Raw genomic sequence first — 7,737 nt, forward strand, 5'->3', positions numbered from 1 at the left:
TGAAATAGTTTTCAATTCTGCACACCCCAGCATTAGAGTAGGAAATTCATGAATTTCTGCATTAATATAAACAAATCCTCATATTATAAGGAGCAAACCTCCAGTGTTCACAGGAATTCTTGGTATGAGGGGTGGATGAGCCTGAAAGGACAGTCAGGCATTTACTTTGTTTTAGCCTCTTTTCTAGAGTAAAAGCCAGGTGGTAAAGTGGTGGGTTGCTGGGCAATATGCTTCAAGTTTTTGCAAAATTTATACACCTTTTTCTATAAAAAATTTGGGCAATTTTTAAGATAAATGTGTGTAACTTGAGAAGCAATCAGAGAAACCATATATTTTCTTTTTGTACTAATTCCTGAAATACTGTTTCAGGAAGACTCAAGAGACCTCAGAAGGAAGATAGAAGGATAAAGTACTTTTTCAAAGTTTACTTCTTCTATTTCTACTTGTCTTGTTTTTCAAGTCAGTTTGATTTTTATTGACAGTGCCTGCTTAGTTGCTCAGTCGTGTCTGACACTTTCTGACCCCATGGACTATAGCCTGCCAGGCTCCTCTGTTCATGGGGTTCTCCAGACAAGAATACTGGAGTGGGTTGCCATTTCCTTCTCCAGGGGATCTTCCTGACTCCAGGATCAAACCCAGGTCTGTTGCATTGCAGGTGAATTCTTTGTCATCTGAGCCACCAGGGAAGCCCTCAGTGACAGTAAGATAGCTCAATTATCTGTTCTGTCAATACCTCGCCAAAGGAAGGCAAACATGATCATTTTGCTTTGGTATAAATAAATATGGGGAATAGGTTATTTTTTCAAACAGCCAGAAACCATATAAATTTAGAAATCCCTATCAGGTCTGGAAGGATTGCAAGGTCATTATCAGGAAAATTCCTTCAAGTCCATTTCCTTAACAAACAGTAAGAAAAAGACTTAGGTTTTTATTTTTCACCTGTGAGGAGCCATCCCATTCTTTGAGTAAGGTCCTACACTGGAAAATACAAAGAATCAATTGACTTCTTATGAATGTGATTTTTCTTACCTGACATACTTTCCATAAATTAGGACAACGATGCTGGGTTTTTAGATGAAAAGACCCAGCTCAATATGTCTGTCTGCGGAAGAGGAAATGAAGCATCTGCTTCTAGCCTCCATTAGGATGATGACTTATAATGGGCAGCTGGATCCTGGCTGAACCGATTCAGACCCCGTGGTAAAAGCCTTGGAGACCCCCTTCAACGTCACAGACCATTACCAAGCCCCTCCCAACCCCCATCAGTGTATGTGCTCAGTCATGTCCAACTCTCTTCGACCCCATGGACTGTATCCCGCCAGGCTCCTCTGTCCACGGGCTTCTCCAGGCAAGAATACTGGAGTGGGTTGCCATGCCCTTCTCCAGGGGATCTTCCTGGCCCAGGGATCAAAGCTGTGTCTCCTGCATCTCCTGCACTGGTAGGTGGATTCTTAACCCCTGAGCCACCTGGGAAGCCATACTCAGAAATAACATGAACAACACAGATGTCCACACATGCACATTTTGAGCATAATTTCAGGGTTTTCAAGCTTTCCCACCCTGGAGATCCAGACCATGAAAACACATATATCAGTTCTGAGCTCTGAGATCAGGATCACATCTCTCTAAGACTCATCTCGGTTGTAAAGTGGTGTGGGTTAATGACACGTCACTCATCTATTGATTTTGAAGATTAAATGAGCAGATGTATCTGACCCCTCTGGGCTTCCTCATTGGCTCAGTGGTAATGAACCCATCTGCCAATGCAGGAGACAGACGTGGGTCCAATTCCTGGGACAGGAAGATCCCCTGGAGGAGCACATGGCAACCCACTCCAGTATTCTTGTCTGGAGAAGCCCACGAACAGAGGAGCCTGGCGGGCTACAGTCCATGGGGTCACAAAAGAGTCAAACACAACTTAGCGACTAAACAACAACAATATGAAGCTCTCGGTGCAATGTCTTGCCCATAACAAAAGCTGGTCATCGTTATCTGTTAGTTTCTTGCCTGGGCCATGAGTTTAAGATTCCCTGGTCAAAAAAAAAAAATAATACAGGTACTTTATAGTTTATCTCTATCAATTTTTAAAAAATCTAAATGGCAGGTTTTACGGAGTAGCAGTTAAGAGCATGAGTTTGTTTTACAATGTCCGTAAGTTACTTGAAAAGAGCTTGACACTGAGAACGGAAACATGAGTTTGAATGAGTTGAAGCCTTGACTCTCGGGGCATTAAGTTGCTCTAATAGAAAATTTAGCCTCAGGGGGTGGTCAGCTGGAAACATATCAGAAAGCTGTCGGCTCTTCACATCTCCAGCATCACCTGAGGCTTTGTGAATTAAGATAGTGAATGTCAGAAATGAGTTTTTATTGGTGAAAATGAGAGACTTGTTAGTTTACATGATGAATGTCAGAAATAGACTCGATGGCAGAATTAAAGGTACTCCAGTTTGGAAGACTGGGTAAAAACCTGTATAGGTGCTCCCAATCCATGCTGTAGTGTCTAGTACGGCCAGGGGTCATGTCCATAGGGATGGCCCTGAGGCCAAAGACGGTCCTGTGCTGTCATTGATTAAAATTACACACAACTGATTACACACAAATTGATTAAAATTAAAATTCCTGCTTGCCTAATGCCAACTCAATGGACAGGAACTTGAGCAAACTCCAGCAGATAGTGGAGGACAGGGAAGCACTATGCTTTCAAGTGCTTTCAAATGCTTCCAACAGAACGTTAATAAAAGTCTGTACTTATGTCCAGATTTGGCCTGATAATTGTTTTCTTAATAACATGACAATGGGGTCTGAGGATATAGCTAACTCTCACCCACCTTAAATATCTCAGTGACGTCATAAACACAAACTACTGGAGTGGTGCTCAGCCCTATTGGATAAATTCAGCTCACAATTTTTTTTTTTTTTGGACCCCACTGTGAGACCTGTGGGATCTTAGTTCCCCAGCAAGGTTGAACCCGGGAGCCTGGTAGTGAAAGTGCAAAGTCCTAACCACTGGACCACCAGGGATTTCCCCATAATAGCTTTAAGATAAGATAGACAAATTTGACTCCCAGATGTGATACTTCCTAGTCATTTATCTTTGGGCAGATGTCCTCACCTGTGGGCCATTAAAGGATTGAATAAGATCAGGCCTAAAGAGCACATGCACAGTACCTGGCTCACAGTGAGAGAGTGATAAAGACGTCATCAAGGTGATGATCTGGTATTTAGGGATTCTCATTTCTCCTTATTATAAGTGGCTTTCCAGTGTCTTTTGATGTCTCACGACAATTTTACACACAACTGTAAGTTGAAACTGCCCCCTCTTGGGTTTTTGTGACCCATTTTACTCCAGGCTTCCCTGGTGGCTCAGATGGTAAAGAATCTGCCTGCAATACGGAAGACCTGGATTTGATCCCTGGATCAGGAAGATCCCCTGGAGAAGGGAATGGCTACCCACTCCAGTGTTCTTGCCTGAAGAATCCCATGGACAGAGGAGCCTGGTGGGCTACAGTTCATAGGGTCGCAAAGAGTCAGACACGACTGAACGAGTAACACCTATACTTTGCTCTGATGCTTCTTCTACCCCTTCAAGTCTTTAAGATTCCCATTGGGATGAACATCCCTTGAGGGCATGGGTCTTGTCTCTTAGTCACTGCTGATGCCCGGCACCTAGACTCAGACCTGGAATGTGGTGGGGGAATGACAGGGACCTAATTGAACTGTGTGTCTTCTTTCATCCAAGTTCAAAAGCAGGAGCTCTTTATTCTCCCTCTCCATTCCCTGCTCTCATTCCACCATTCATGGTTCCCATTTTTTATTCATGATGTTACATCTTCCAGCCCCTCAGCTGCCATCTTAATCCAGGTGCCGTCTTACCTTTAGACATTGTGTGTGTGCATGCTAAGTAGCTTCAGTCTTGTCTGACTCTGCATGACCCTATGGACTGCAGTCCACCAGGCTCCTCTGTCCATGAGATTCTCCAGGCAAGAATACTAGAGTGGGTTGCCATGCCCTCCTCCAAGGGATCTTTCCAACCCAGGGATCGAACCTGAGTCTCTTATGTCTCCCTTCCCTGGCAGGCAGGTTCTTTTACCACTAGCACCACCTGGGAAGTCCATTGACATCCTTACCTACTGATTATTTCCAGCTTGTTTCTCCTCCCGTGTCTGGCTGGTTCTTTTTTCAAGTTGTCTTCTACAAAGCAGCCAGATTATTCTATTAAAACTCTGCACAAGACATCATTCCCTCCCTCTCTCTCTCAAAGAAGAAAAAACCCTCTTTCAACAGCTCTCTGAGATTATCCAAATCCCACAGACTTCCTGGCAACTGAGTCTCCACGACCTAACCCATGAACCTTCCTTTCAGGAAATCTTTCTCTCTGGTCACAATGGTTTACTCATTATCTCTGCTGATTCCCTGTGTTCACAGACCAGTGTCTCTCAAACATCTCCACTATAGACTCCTTAAACTACAGAGGAGGGTGACTCAAGTACAAAGAAGGAGATGTTGCTTTCAAATTGTGTGTCTTATGCTAAGAACTCATACGAAAGTTTGCATTCCTAACACTTAATATATCCATTCATGTTTGTTGTAATATATACACATCTTAGATCATAGCTACTCTGTAAAACTAGATGAGTCCAATCTCCAGGATCTGGTAAGACGTATCCAGGTAAGCTGATGGCTGTGGATCCTCTAGTTCACCTCAGAGCAGAGCACCATTCCCCCCAACAAACCCACAGTCAGTCCTCCTGGGCTCCCTCCCCCCTACCCTGACTATTTGGGACAGCAGTCACCACCTCCTCTTTGATCCTACCCGCTATAGCTTAAACTGTGGACCACCTTTTCATAAACAATTCTGCTCCCCCAAATAAAAGGTAGGCTCTTTGAGACTAAGAGTCTCTGTTATACCAGTGTCTATTCCCTGGGTGTTTCATGAAGCTCTAAGCACAAACGACTCTCAGCAACGTCTTCTGTATTCCTCAAATGCTTTAAAGTGTCTCTTAACATTTTCATTTTATATTGATTTTTTTCTTTCTTCTCTTTCCTTTCTCTCCTGTCTTTTGATGGCATTTCTTTCCTCCTTTCTCCTATTTCAGGTCTGAATGAACCAAACACTGACATCTCTCAATGGTAAGAGTTTTTCTGCGCCATGCTTTCAAATCTTCCAACAGAACAATAAACAGAGTGAAAAGAGTAACAAAGAATGGCTCATGTATGTATCTGTTTGTTTTTAGCATTTTATCAAAGTCAGGCCCTGTGCTCAGAGATTTATTTGACTTGTTTCATGATAACATGCCTGTTGAGAATCCCTCACTGAGGAAACGTGGAACATTCCAGAAAAGCAACTCTCAGCTTCCTGGAGACCCACTTCTTGTCTCAGTAATAGCCCCACCACATGGGAAGGGTGAAGGCAGAGAACTCATGAAAGGAAAGGCTTTGAAACAGACGGTTAACATGAGACGAGGGTCACTCATTAACTCTGCTCTCTGTGGTCCCCATTAACCAGGTGATTGAAAGGGTGACGGAAAGGATGTGTCAGCGGAATCACAGAACGCTATTGTGGTTTTCTTCCTCTTATTGGGCACGCATGCATGCACACACACACACACACACACACACACACACACACACTTCCCTCCAACCCTCCCCTCCAGCCCTTTTCAGAGGCTGTAAATAACAAGCATCTCCAGCCTCATGGCGTCAGTCATGCCAGCAGCACTCTTTTCACCTGTCACTGGCTGGGTGCATCAGTGAGTATATAACTGGGGTGGGGGAGGGAGGCTCTGTGCCCAGGGAGCGTGGTCTCCTGGCTCCAGGTGAGAATCGACCTTTCTAGTTGGTGCTATGGCCACATCCAGGTGGCCATAGCATTGACGATGAGAACCCGAACATATACATACAGAATCAAGTAGTCACACACCAAATCTTCATTCTTTTGCCCTCTTGTTGACTGACTAAGCAGTTATTAGTAGGAATTCTGAGAAGGCTTGTGTTTCCTTTCATTATGTTTATGGTTTCCAATCTATTAATAACAAGTCCATTCTTTGCAGCAAACTTCTTCAACCATTAAGGCCAATTTTCATTAAAAATTGTTTTCAAAAATTATCCAAAGGGAGACAGAGTTGTTGCTTTTCTATAGATAGAACTTTCTGATTTCTTTGAAGCCTGTTCTGACTTCTTTTAGGCAAGTGGGAATGTGCCAATTTGAGGGGCTGCAGTAAATTTTAATACATTTGCTGCATACAGTCAATCTGCACTACCTATCAGCCTAGCATTGAAACGCTTAGGCCAGGATAACAAGGAAAAAGGAGGATAAACCTCTCCTGGGACTCTGGTCTTTTGGTGTGCCAAGCCAAGTTTTTAATTTGGAGAGCAATTCTGCAGAAATGAACAGAAACTGCTATCTAAACATTTTAATAAGAATAAGCCCCCAAGCCAATATGCAATCGAGTGCACTGCTTTCTAGTAATTTCATTTATACAACAGCTCCACAAGCTGTTTTGCTCTCCATATTCAGATAACCCTTGCCTCTAGGGTGACCAGAAAAATGATATTTTAATCATGCGCCACATCTGTGATCAGAAATACTTAATGAAACACTCTGATGATCGTATGGTAACAAGCTTCAAAGAACTCTTTCCCCGATTTAGGCAGGATCCATTTGCTTCTTGTGACAATTTTAGCAGCGTGTTTTTCAGTATCCTCTGCAGGAATCATTACCCAGAGACACGTGCTTGGGGTAAGGTCCAGCAGTTTTTTCAGTTGGGGGATTTTGCTGGCACCCACAGAACCTCTGGATCAGTGCTGTCCAAAAGAAATACAATGCAAGTTGCACATGTAATTAAAAATTTTCTAATCATTATATTAAGGAAATTAGAAAGAAGTAGGTGAAATTAATTTTACTAATACATTTTATTTAACACAACATATCCACAATATTGGGCTTCCCAGGTGATGCAGTGGTAAAGAATCTGCCTGCCAATGCAGGAAGCATAGGAGATGAAGGTTTGATCCCTGAGCTGGGAAGAGTCCCTGGAGGATGGCATGGCAACCCACTCCAGTTTTCTTGACTGGAGAATCCCATGGACAGAGGAGCCTGGTGGGCTACAGTCCATGGGGTCACAAAGAGTAGGACACGACTGAAGCAACTTAGCAGCAGCTGCATCCACAAGATTATCGTTTTGATGTGTGAAAATGAAAGTGTTAGTTGCTCAGTCCTGTCCAACACTGAGACCCCACAGACTGTAGCCCACCAGGCTCCTTTGTCCATGGAATTCTCCAGGGAAGAATACTGGAGTGGGTTGCCATTTCCTTCTCTTTCTGACTTACTTCACTCTGTATGACAGGCTCTAGGTTCATCCATCTCACTAGAACTGACTCAGATTCGTCCCTTTTATGGCTGAGTAATATTCCATTCCAAAAAGCTTCTTGATGAAAGTGAAAGAAGAGAGTGAAAAAGTTGGCTTAAAGCTCAACATTCAGAAAACTGAAATCATGGCATATGGTCCCACCACTTCATGGGAAATAGATGGGGAAACAGTGGCTGACTTTATTTTTGGGGGCTCCAAAATCACTGCAGATGGTGATTGCAGCCAATAAATTAAAAGACGCTTATTCCTTGAAAGGAAAATTATGACCAACCTAGATAGCATATTAAAAAGCAGAGACACTACTTTGCCAACAAAGGTCCATCTAGTCAAGGCTATGGTTTTTCCAGTGGTCATGTTTAGATGTGAG

The sequence above is a fragment of the Cervus canadensis genome, chromosome 9 (genome assembly GCF_019320065.1).
Source record: "Cervus canadensis isolate Bull #8, Minnesota chromosome 9, ASM1932006v1, whole genome shotgun sequence".
NCBI classification, from domain to species: domain Eukaryota; kingdom Metazoa; phylum Chordata; class Mammalia; order Artiodactyla; family Cervidae; genus Cervus; species Cervus canadensis.